This window comes from Schistocerca cancellata, chromosome 5, assembly GCF_023864275.1.
Source record: "Schistocerca cancellata isolate TAMUIC-IGC-003103 chromosome 5, iqSchCanc2.1, whole genome shotgun sequence".
Taxonomy (NCBI): Eukaryota; Metazoa; Arthropoda; class Insecta; order Orthoptera; family Acrididae; genus Schistocerca; species Schistocerca cancellata.
In genome coordinates this window covers 283,438,726-283,451,720 of record NC_064630.1, presented here as the reverse complement: position 1 = coordinate 283,451,720, position 12,995 = coordinate 283,438,726, and positions in this window count along the sequence as shown.

Below are 12,995 nucleotides of genomic sequence, written 5' to 3'. Positions count from 1 at the left end.
TGAGCACTATGGGACTTCACAGCTATGATCATCAGTCCCCTAGAACTTAGAACTACTTAAACCTAACTAACCTAAGGACATCACACAACACCCAGTAGTGTGTACACATTGTTCAATAAATTAACAGAATTTTTAGAGAAAGTTTTGAGTACAAAAGTCAACATAATTCTCTCTGAGGACATTAACATTGACTCTAATATTGTTATTGAATCCACCAACACCCTCATAAATATCCTTCAAAGTTCTGGCATGTCATTATTCGTCAATAGTGCAACAAGGGTTACTACAATGACTGCATCAGTAATCGACCATGTGACCACAAATATTGGCAGAAGAAATGTGATATAGCTGTAAAACATCTTGGACCATCAGAACATCTCTGTCAAATGAGAAAAGTAAAATCAGACATCGAATCATTCCCTAAACTACAAGCCTACGAACGAGATCTACCAGAAGTCAAAAGAACTAGCAACACAAAGCTGGGATGAGGTGTATAAGGAAACCAATGTGAATATGAAAGCCTCTAAATTCTCCACATTATATAAATTGAACTTTGAAAAGGCATTTCCAGCAGTATGCATGTCTGTATCAACAGTGCACAAAAACAGATGGTTATCAGCAGGTGGTAAGAAGTCCTCCCAACCACTTAAACACCTCACTTCCATAAAAAAGAGTTGCAATGATCGAGAATTCTTAAATTTCTATCATAGATACAAAAGATCTATAGGAAAGTGTTGATTGCTGCAAAAAAAATATTTCATGACTAAATAATATATGATGCAGAAAATATAAGCAAAGCAGTCTGGGATTTTATAAAAAAGGAATTGGGGAGAGGCAAACAAACTCAGAACAGCATACTGCTAAGGGTGGGGGATCAGAATAAAATGATCCACAATACTTAGCAAACTATGTAGACAAGCATTTACGAGGTATTGCACAGAACTTACAGCAAAAATTTCACAAAATAAATATAACAACCTTAAATAATATTGCATTAAATACAATGATTTGACTTACAATCACATAGAATGAAGTCAATAAAACTGTTCGAAAACTAAAAAATAAAAAACCAGTAGGCTTAGATGAAATAACAATGTGTGTACTGGAACAACGCATAGAGATTATACAAGGCCCCTTAGCAAATATAAGAAATGAATCTTTCATGTCAAGGACGTTTCCAGAGAAGTTAAAACAAGCAAGAGATGTACCACTTTGCTTAAGAAAGGTAATGCAGAAGATATAGAAAATTGCCAGCCCATATTCCTGCTGTCCCCATTCTCAAAAAATAATAGATTTAATTATGAGTGACAAATTAATGAATTAACTGAGTAAATACTATCTTTTAAACATACTGTAGTTGGGTTTCCAAAGTGGCAAAAATATGGATTGAGCCATACTAGAATTCACAAAAGTTGTATTTGATGCTCTTGACAATGGTAAGTGTGTCACAGGCATGTTTTTGGATCTCTCTAAGGCCTTTGATACAGTCAACCACAAGATTCAATTCCATAACTTAGAAGCATTGGAAATGAAAGAGGTAGCTAATGACTGATTTTGATCATGGCTAGTAAATGGGGTAAAAACAGTAGAGATAACACATGCTTCAAATACATGTAAACATATACTAAAACACTTATCAGAACCAAAATACAATAATATAACGGTTCCACAAGGTAGCATATTAGGACCAATACTAACCCAGTATACATCAGTGACTTTCGCAGTAGTGTTACTCATGGTGAAAAAATTCTCTTCGCTGATAACAGCAATATTATAGTCACTGACAAATTTAAGAGCAGTCCTTCTAAAGAAAACAAATGAAACTCTCAAGAAACTTTATGAATGGTCAATAAGCAATAAAATGACATTGAACTAATGCTATGAATTTCAGTTTGAGGAGGGAAAATGACAATGTTAAATTAAATGTAGATGGCACCTCTACTGACTGTGTAACAAGTGCAGAATTTGTAGGAATGGATATTGATTCTCAGTTGAAGTGGTGTGAATACACAAAGGTACTTGCAAACAGAATGTCATCAGCATGCTATGCCCTTAGAATCGTATAATCAGTCTGTGATATGCACTGTCTATTAGCTACATTCTATTCATATGTACACTCAGTTCTTAGTTATGCCATTCTTTTTTGGAGAAGAAATACACAAAATGTGCACACAATTTTCAAACTCCAGAATAGAGTCATAAGAATAATAACCAAAAATAGCAGTCCAGCTCGTTGTAAAGATCTGTTCAAAACACTGGGGATTTTAACTGCTCCATGTGAGTACATTTACCAGTTAGTTGTACACATAAAAAACTGCACAAACAGCTCTGCCCATTACCATGGAACAAAAGCTAGACTCAACTTACATTTACCAAAAAAAATAGACAGAAACTCAAAACAGCGTTTTCTACCAAGGAATAAAACTGTACAATAAATTGCCAAAAGAGATTAAAGGAATTGCGAAAATACACTTATTTAAAGAGGCAGGTAAAAAGTACCCGTTATGCAATACATTTTATACATTGAAGGATTACTTAGATAAAGCAGGGTAGGGGGTTAGCGGTAAAGAAATAAATCTTATACAAATAAATGATAATAATGATTATAAAACATCCAACATTCCACATTACACATTTTTTTCGTTTCCTAGAAAAACTTATCGCCGAACTATTCATAGCACAACACTAAAAACTCTTCCTCTTTCTGAGCTCAACATCTCACCCATTATTGAGGGATGCCGACTCAGTTTTTCAGGATAGCAAATGGATGGTTGCGGTACAGAAAATGGCCCAGACATCACCAGCGCGTTTATTTTTGTGTGTGTAATAAGTGAGTGTTATAAACAATGTGTGTATAGTGCGGGCAGTGACTGATAGTGAGATATGAGTAAATATTGTGGCATTACATTATTTAAGAAATTTTTTGTAAACGAAGTATTGTATACCAGGATTAAATTTAATGACTGTCTCTAGAAGTCTGTTAACGTATGTGAATACGAATTACCTTATTTTCAAATTTGTCTCTACTTGCAAATACTTTGACATGGCCTATATCCTTGTACAAAGAGATCTACAGATGAATAAAGCTACTACTACTACTACTACGACAGAATACGGCGCTGCGGGTGGCATCGCCTATGTAAGCAAGTTTCTGGCACAGATATTTGATCGGTTACTGCTGCTACAATGGGAGGTAATCAAGATTTAAGTGAGTTTGAACATGGTGCCCGAGCAATATGACATACGAGTAGAATCTCCGAGGTAGGAATGAAGTGGCAATTTTCCCGTACGACCAGTTGATGAGAGTACCGGGGATATTAGGAATCCGGTAAAACATCAAATGTCCGACATCACTGCGTTCGGAAAAAGATCCTGCAAGAACGGGGCCAGCGACGACCGAAGAGAATCGTTCAACGTGACAGAAGTGCAACCCTTCCGCAAGTTGCCGCAGATTTCAGTGCTTGGCCAGCCATAATTGTCAGCGTGCGAACCATTCAACGAAATATCATTGTTATGGGCTTACGAGCCGAAGGCTCACGCGTGTACCCTTGATGACAGCACGACACAAAGCTTTACGCCTCGCCTCCACTCGTCAACACCACACTGGACTGTTGATGACAGGAAACATGTTGCCTGGTTGCACGAGTCTTGTTTCCGACTGTATCGAGCGGGTGGACGTGTACGGGTTGGGAGACAACTTAATGAATCCATGGATCGTGCATGTCAGCAATGAACTGCTAAGGCTGGTGGCGGCCCTGTAATGACGTGGGGTGTGTGCAGTTGGAATGATATGGGACACCTGATACTTCTAGATACGACTCTGATAGGTCACACGCACATAAGGAACCTGTCTGATGACCTGCATCCATTCATGTCAATTGTACATTCCAACGAACTTGAGAATTTTCAGCAGGACACTATGAAACCCCACAGAGTGGCTCCAGAAACACTCTTCTGAGTTTAAACACTTTCGGTGGCCATCATACTCCACAAAAACCAACGTTAGTGAGCATACCTGGGAAGTCCTGCAACGTTATGTTCAGAAGAGATCACCACCCCTTAGTACTCTCACGGATTTATGGACAGTCTTGCAGGATTCATGGCGTCAATTCCCTTCAGCACTACTCATTAGTCGAGTCCATGCCACGTCGTGTTGCGCGACTTCTGCGTATTCACGGGGGCCCTACACAATCTTAGGCAGGTGTACCAGCTTCTTTGGCTCTTCAGTGTATGTTCCGCATTTATGTATTCATACAGTTTTAATGTTACGTCACGAAGAGAAGCAAATTACCTTAAGCAAAAAACGAAAAAAAATTAAAATAAAAAAGAAAAATTTGGTAGAGCCTGTGAAAGCCAACTTTCCGAATTCGAGTCTCAGCCTGACAACAATTTTCATCTGGCAGAAAGTTTCAAACCAGCGCACACTTCGACGGAGTGGGAGTGTTCATTCTGGTTTGAATATTTGTTTAATACGCTGTGTTCAGCTTATATGGGGAAATTATGTACCTGATAAATGGTTCAAGTGGCTCTGAGGGCTAGGGGGCTTAACATTTGATGTCATCAGTCACTTAGAACTTAGAAATACTTAAACCTAACTAACCTAAGGACATCACACACATCGAAGCCCGAGGCAGGATTCGAACCTACGACGCTAGCAATCGAGCGGTTTCGGACTGCAGCCCCTAGATCCGCTCGGCAAACCGCGGCCGGCTACATGATAAAAAAAGGTCAACTCTGTCGCCGGTATAATTTGATTCTTTAATTGTTGTACAGTGAGCATGTGTGGTATAAAGACTTTTCACTCTGTATCAGTATAGTGTCAGGTTGTATTGTAATATTCTGTACTTTGGGTAACAGATTACTATCACGACTATTACTACATAAATCAATTCCCCAACAAAAATTACAGAAAAAAATTGCCACACCAAGAAGGAGTTGTGTGACATAAGTGAAAATTGTTAGGCGTGTTTCTACATCTGAAACATATCGCAGTCGCATAACAGTGGCGGCGACATATCGAGGATACGAATGAAGCTTATTTTGAACACACGCTCTAACGGTCGTGAGCGCTAGATAGCTTAGAAATTGAACGTGGTAAGTTGATGTTAGTCAAGAATGCCTTTGCGGCGAAAGAGACGCCATTATCACCATCTCACTGTGTCTGAACAAGGTCGTGTAATAGTGCTAGGAGAAACTGAATGTTCGTTCCCCAACATTTTTTAATGTTTGTTAGGAATGTAGCCACTGTACATGATTCTTGGTAGAGGTGGTCACGAGAATGTACAGTAGGAAGTAAACGGGGCTCCGGAAAGCCACGTGGCACCATCGGAAAGGAAGACGATCGTGTTCCGCGTGCTTCCTCTGCAGCAGAGATTTCAGCAGCAGTTGGCACCACACTGACACATCTAACTGTTACAAATCTGTTACTTCAAGAACAGATGCGTATCAAACGCCCTCTAGCGGGTATTCCAGTGACCCAAAACCACCGCTATTTGCTACTTCGGTGCTGTAACGCGAGAGCTCATTGGATGATGATGATGATGATGATGATGATGATATGTGGCTTGTGGAGCGCTCAACTGCGCGGTCATCTGCGCCATCACAGAGTCCCAGCTTTTACAGTGTCATATCGAGCCACTGTCACGAATGATGATGATGATAATGATGAAATGATGAGGACCACACGAACACCCAGTCCCAGGCAGAGAAAATCTCCGAAGCGGCCGGGAATCGAACCCTGGAACCCGTGATCCAGAAGCAGCAACGCTAGCCACTAGACCACGAGCTGAGCACAGCTCATTGGAGGGTAGGTTGGAGGTCTGTTGTGTTTTCTGATGAAAGCCGGTTCTGCGTCAGTGCCAGTGACGGCCGCTGTTGGTCAGAAGGAGACCAGTTGAGTTCCTGCAGTGTACGTATGTGTGTGCTAGACGCACTGAACCTACACCTGGAGTTATGATCTGGGGTATGCTTTCGTATGACAGAATGAGCATTCTAGTGGTAGTCCCACGAACCCTGACTGCAAATTAGTAGGTCAACCTGGTGATTCGATCTGCTGTGCTGCCATTCATTAACAGCATTCAAGGGGGCGCTCTCGCCCACATACCGCTGATGCAAACCAACATGCTATTCAGAACGTCTACATGTTGCCCTGGTCTGCTCGATCATCAGATATGTCTCCAAACGAGGGCGTATAGCAAATCATCGTAGAACTTCAGTGTCACCCACAAGGAGCAATAATCGCCCTGTATTGAATGACCAAGTGCTACAGGCATGGAACACATCCCACCACCTGACATCCGGCACGTGTACGACATAAAACATGCATGGTTTGCGTGCTTAAATCCAACATACTCGCTGTTACACCGGTTATTGATGTACCAGTGCTTCACATTTGCAATGGCTATCTCGCGCTTACATTAACCTATGCTCTTGCATTGATAATCACTTAAATTTTACCTAGACAAATTTATTTCGGAAATAGCATTACTGTACATTAATATTTTTTGGTACTATGATTTTTTTTTCCTATTGGTGTATTTCGATCAGATACGTATTGTAATTTAGAGCCACAGTGGGCACACATGACTTATTAATTAATTAATTAAAATTATTTCTGCCGAATTTGCTACCGTAGTTGCGTATTCCCACATGACCCATTTTCTTTTCATTAGCTGTAGGAATAAAGAAGTTAGCAAAATATATCAATAGATTTGTAAAGCGATGTATGGAAAACTGACTCGTAAGTCAAGGCCACTGAACAAATAAATCTTTTTCTGAGCATAGAGTATAAAAATATTAATGGTTGATACTGCCACTTCAGTAAAGACAAAAGAAGTGTTACTCCAGAGTTTAGATTTCGGTTGCTGGAACTGTTAAGTGCATTAATATGGCGCAGTGGGGATGATAAGAAAAACGAAAGAGGACACTAGCAACTATGTGTACGAATATGCGAGAAAATGGTTTGAACATTAAGAACTAATGGCATACTCTATACTTCCAAATATGTCCTAGAGTGGCACTTGAGCAATGAACGTATTTGGTTACAAGTACGCAGCAGGTATAGTACTAATTTCCTAGCACTTCGAGAATGGCATTACTTCTGCAACATCTGACAGATACTATAAGTGAAGTATAAATACCTGAACTACCTTAGGGTAAAATCATGGACACTTGTGTTTGTAGAACTGGGGGTAGGATTTAATGTCATTTGAAATTCTAATCTGACTATTTTACAGGACATATTTTCAACGTGTTTCGGTAATTAAAAAGTGTTACATAATGTGCCAACAGTAGCAAAACATAAATATTACTAGGAGCATCAGTTCCATTTGTGAGAATGAACATATGTGAGGTACATTACAGTCCTATCGGCTACATGATATGCTTGCCTTTCTTCCGGTGTTGTCTTTAACCCGCTGACATTCGCGAGGCCGCCGGCAGACGTCACAGAGATGGGCGCCAGCTGCTTTCCTCACCCTCCACTATGTTTGGCACCGTATATCAGTAGATCGTGTGTAAAGTTGCAACGTTAAGGGGAGCCGGAGGTGGTCAAATCCAAAAAATTACGATTGTTTTTTTGCTACCGAAAATTAATTGGAACATTCGTCTTTAATGTAAACTTTGAATTATTGTTCTACTCGCCCTGGAAGTGGACTTATTACCATTTTCCCCCACGCCTGCAGAGGAAATGGGCGGGCGCTGAATGCATCTAACACCCTGTCGTGACTTCCTGGCAAACTGCTTGGGATTTTCTCGGCGTGTTACGCATACAGCGCCTTATGTTACGCATAAAGTGAGTGAACAACGGTTCTCTACATTGTTTTATGTGACAAACGAAGCGCTAAGAGCGCGGAACATCGTCTCTTTGCTGTTTACCTTTTCGAATTAGTTCAGTGTAGCGCCTGTTGTCGGTATTATTATACTACTTGTGTAAATCGTTGTTCTGGTTACGATGCCACGTTTTATTAACCGTGTATATAAGAAGAGGAAGAACGTAGGGAAAAGAAAATTAACACTAATACCAAGTTGCGATACTACAATTACACATGGCCGGCCATAGCCCTGTGACATCTTCTAGCAAGAAGCTGAGTGGTGGAAGTGACAGATTTCGTGAATATGTTGGTGGTTCAAGTGGTTCAAATGGCTCTGAGCACTATGGGACTTAACATCAGAGGTCATCAGTCCCCTAGAACTTAGAACTACTTAAACCTAACTAACCTAAGAACATCACACACATCCATGCCCGAGGCAGGATTCGAACCTGCGACTGTAGCAGTCGCGGATATGTTACTGACAGTGATGATATTTTTCATGACTTAGCACAGCCAGAATTGTTACACAAATGTCTACACGGAAAGACGCAGAATCCTAATGAGAGCATAAACAATTTGATTTGGAAAGTGATTCCTAAAAGGGTGTTTGTAAGCATAAAAACACTGCACTTTGGCATTTATGATGCAACAGCAACCTACAACCAAGTGAACAGTGTGAAGTGTGAAGTTCTGAAGGCATTAGGATTTACAGCTGGGGTGAACACTGTACGAGCACTAAGAAATATTGACAGAGAAAGGATAAGAGGAGCAGAAAGAAGAGAAAGGCATATGAAGTATGATGGAACAACAGGCCAGAAAAGAAGACAGAAGAGGAAGCTTTTGGAGGATGAAGAAGACCCTGATAATCCATCCTATAGCGCAGGAATGTATTGAGAAACTTTGGTAGCCATTTCCCGTGTATTAGAATTTTTCGAATATAAGGAACATTTTCTCAAAATCCACTCAAGCTAGAGAGATGAAATTTTTATACAGCACTCCTAGTGGTCAAACTTACATTGTACCACAGCCATTTGGCAATATGTTCAGTAGCTTCATTTCAGTTTAATTATAAAGCAATTATTTGTAAAAAAATTTGGGTCATTAATAAAAAAAATAATTGGAAGGAAAATAGAAAAGATACTCCAAAATCCCTCTATCGTAACTGGAATACTAAACCGCTCTATATGTAAAAAATCAAATTTTTCTATTTGGTAGTTTATTCATAAATGTTCCTCAAACTTAGTGATTTTAAAGTGGGCAGCATATGCACCTCCGGCTCCCCTTAAAAACGTTGAATAAGATAGTGTATTAGACTTCCTGAACATCGGCGTCGACTCCGCCTAGGTATGCAAATCAATTCACAGCACTGCATTACACACTAATCCATGATAGTTTTATATCAACCATTTATTTCTAAATTCACAACATCGAAAACAAAATATGGCTCTGAGATGTGTATATATATTCATCTGAAATGTGTCCAGATGACAAAAAAATGATCAACGATAGAATTTTCTGTCTCCCATAAGGGTTTTGTCGCAGCAGTCCTGAGCAACGTAAATACATGGTGGAACGTCCCTTTGCTGGGATGCAGTATTGAATCTGTTGTGACCTATAGCCGATGAGATTAGCCCGACAGTCCCGGTCTTTCTTATCCTGCTCTTCAATGGCAGTTCTACGTAAGTCGCGCAGGGTACATAGTCTGTGTCGATGTAGGAAGCAGCTCGTTTCAGTCGATCGCACACACGTTCGACTAGTTTCACGCCCAGATAACAGGCACACCACTCCATTTTGGTGATTCTAGCATGCTGAAGGAACGTTTTCACGAGTACGGCCCGATGAACAAGCGGTTTATCAGCCATGTAGGTGGAATTGTCTCCAAAAAGTTGGCGATACGGTCCCAATATTGGTATCTGGATCTCTTACCTGTACTACATAGAGCAGTAGATTGCCCTCAGTAACTTTATAGAGATTTGGATAGGCCACATCTAATGCCACCCTAGAACGTCACTGCAACACCACTTTGTTAAGCATATGGGACACAGCGTTGGAGGCGTTCGGTATGACCGGGTTGTCTACAAACACATTGTCTGCGATTATGAGGGTACAAAGAGATCCGAGTTTCGTCCACAAAAACACCCGTCGCCACTCCTGAGACGTCCATTCTGCACGATTTCTTTCCTATCTGTAGTCGAATCGATGTTGTGGTGTACGACGAGGTGTTCGCCGTGGTCGTCAGGAATCGAGATTCGCACCGTGCAAATGTGTCGTTACGGTTTAGTGCAGAACGTGACGCCTCGTTGCCTCTTCGAACGCCGAATTCATTGCTGGAGCACTCATCCGACGGTTCCTTCGACTGAAAACTCGTCTTGTGCGCCTGTCGTACTTGGACGTCCTGAGCTGTGGAAGTCCTCAACACTTCCCCTCAACTGCGACTGATTCCATGTCCGTACCACACTATTTTCACTCCGGTGCGCACGTCGAGTGACTTTCCAAGCTGATATGCCCTCTATGCATAACGTGATGATGCGGTCCCGATTATGGTTTGTGATTGTTCTTCGTGGCGTGATGTTCACTCTAATTTTCCGCTAACGTCTCCCATGCATCCCTCCTGATGCTTTACTTTCAACGGAAATGCTGCAGTCATTCGTTTTCGTCGTTCTGTAGGTACAAACAACATCAGGGATTACCTTTCTATCGGTACAGGAAGAATCACAATAGTAACACACTTGCACAGCATATCGAGGTGATGCATTTTCTGTATTTATTTCTTTATTTTTTATTCGTGCAAGATGTGCTAAACGTAGTGGACGCTAGTTTGTAGAAAATTTGCATGCTGAGACCATGGCTGTAATACTGCAAGGTTTATAATCGAAACAACAATCAGCCACAAGTATGGTTTAACAATGTTTATTTTTATCAGGGTTTACTGAGAGCCTGTGATCTCGGACGGACGAACGATATCAGGCCCGTATCTCTGCTGTGTTCGCCTGCTGTCTCGTGACAGTGAGCACCTTCATCAGTAGGCCATAAGCCTTAAATTACAAAGTTATCTAGAGTGGGCGTTTCGTAGACTACATTTGTTACCCGAATTACATAGGTAACAAAAGCTGTTGAAGAATCTCTGCTGTGTTCGCCTGCTGTCTCGTGTGAGTCAGCACCTTAATGAGTGGGCCTCAAGCCTTAAATTACAAAGTTATCTAGAGTGGGCGTTTCGTAGACTACATTTGTTACCCGAATTACATAGGTAACAAAAGCTGTTGAAGAATCTCTGCTGTGTTCGCATGCTGTCTCGTGACAGCGAGCACCTTAATGAGTGGGCCTCAGGCCTTAAATTACAAAGTTATCTAGAGTGGGCGTTTTGTAGACTACATTCGTTACCCGAATTACATGGGTAACAAAAGCTGTTGAAGAACTTACGCAAAATACGGGCACCTACATTTCAGTTAACAATGGCTTCAGAGCGCCCAGTGATGCAGCTTCTTCAGAATCACAATACAGCCCCATTTAACAATGTGATACTCAAGTAAATTGAAAGAATTATTGGTGTTTTATATGCTATCGATTTCGAGGATATTAGAGACACAAAACAGAAATGAGAGGCAGAGAATCTTCCCTGCGATAGAGGACTAAAGAAATCTCTGAAATACTGTGACGTTGTAACTTAATTTTCTGTACAGATTTGGGCGATACTTTCCGTCATATGCACAGTAGCGATTGTACTTTGGATTATGAACAAATATGAAAAACATGTTTTTGTACCTCGAAGTATTTTTACTACAAAACGCAGTGACTAAATGCTGAGGGCCGGTTAGTCTCATAAGATGGTGGTTTTGACGCTGGAAGGCGTCCTTCGGAGTCCCAGTGCGCCGGCTCTCCGTGCCTCTCGGTCTGGCCGTCCATCTTGTGCTGACGCCGGGCGCTTTTTCACAATTTCCGTGACCACCCCTCTCCCCGGCAGCTCGCGACGTCCGCCCCCACGCCGTCACCGTTCCCTGCGGACGAGAACTCCACCTCCCTTCCCTCCTCCCCCTCCCCCATGCCATCCCTCTGCGGCCCCGACTCCTGTGGTGACAGCGAACGCCGCGGCGAGAAAAATTAATTGCGACATTATCTGGCGCCGAGTTTACCCCGGAGTGCCACTTAGTGCCACGGCGCGCCATCAGCGAGATGAGCCCTCGGCCCCGGCGGGGCGGCGCAACGAGACACGCCTAGACCACTTTGCAGGGGCCGTCTCCCGCCGCAGAGCTGTCCCAGCTCTGTCAATGACACAAGGCGTGCGTTAAAACGGCACCACATGCAAGGGCACGGTATTTCGAGCAAACGATAGCACTTTACTCACGGTAGTATTGTCAGAACTGTATCATATTCATGATTCGAAAGAAAAACACATTTGTCTGTTATATGAAGGAGTGTATACTCTCTACGAGCTATGTTCTATCGATTCCCGTTTTTATAATCCGTACATATTATAAAGCAGCAGAAAAAATGCTTCTATCGGAGCACACAAAAGGATAATATACTCCTGTTTAAAAGTCTCTGACTGGAGAATAGGGTACCAGCTGCTCCATTCTACCTTCCTCAGCACCTTTAAAATTTTCCCCAAAAGAGTGACATGCTAACAAATTCGCGGTTTTAACATGCAACTCACTTATCACTATTATAACCTCCCTTAACTGCACCTCCATCACTCCCACTAGCCCATCGTTATAAGTTTCTCATTCCCATCCTCTTTCACTTGCCCACTATCGCTCATTCATTCAGCCAAACCCATTTTCATTATCTCTTTGTGTCTCTCTAACTGTCACTGTCTCTTGTCTCACAGCGACAGTCTCTTTTGTTCTGTTCAACCACTACTGTCTCCTGTCACTCTTACTGTTTCCCTCTAGCCCTCTCTTACTACTACTGTTTCATTCATTCCTTCCTGCTGCTTCTCTCTCTTCTCACTGCAACTGTCTCTCTTTCCCACCTGTAATTGCCATGCGTGTTGTCTTTCATTATCATTGGCTCTTGCCCACTTCCACTTCCTTATTCGTTTTATTCCTCTCCACAGTCACTGTGCATAACTCTTTTTTTTTAGCACTGTTCTGTCACTGTGTCACTGTCTTTCTCTCACACTGCCATTGTCCCCTCCACTCTGTCTGTACCACAACCAGTGTCTATTATCTTCCAATATTGATTACT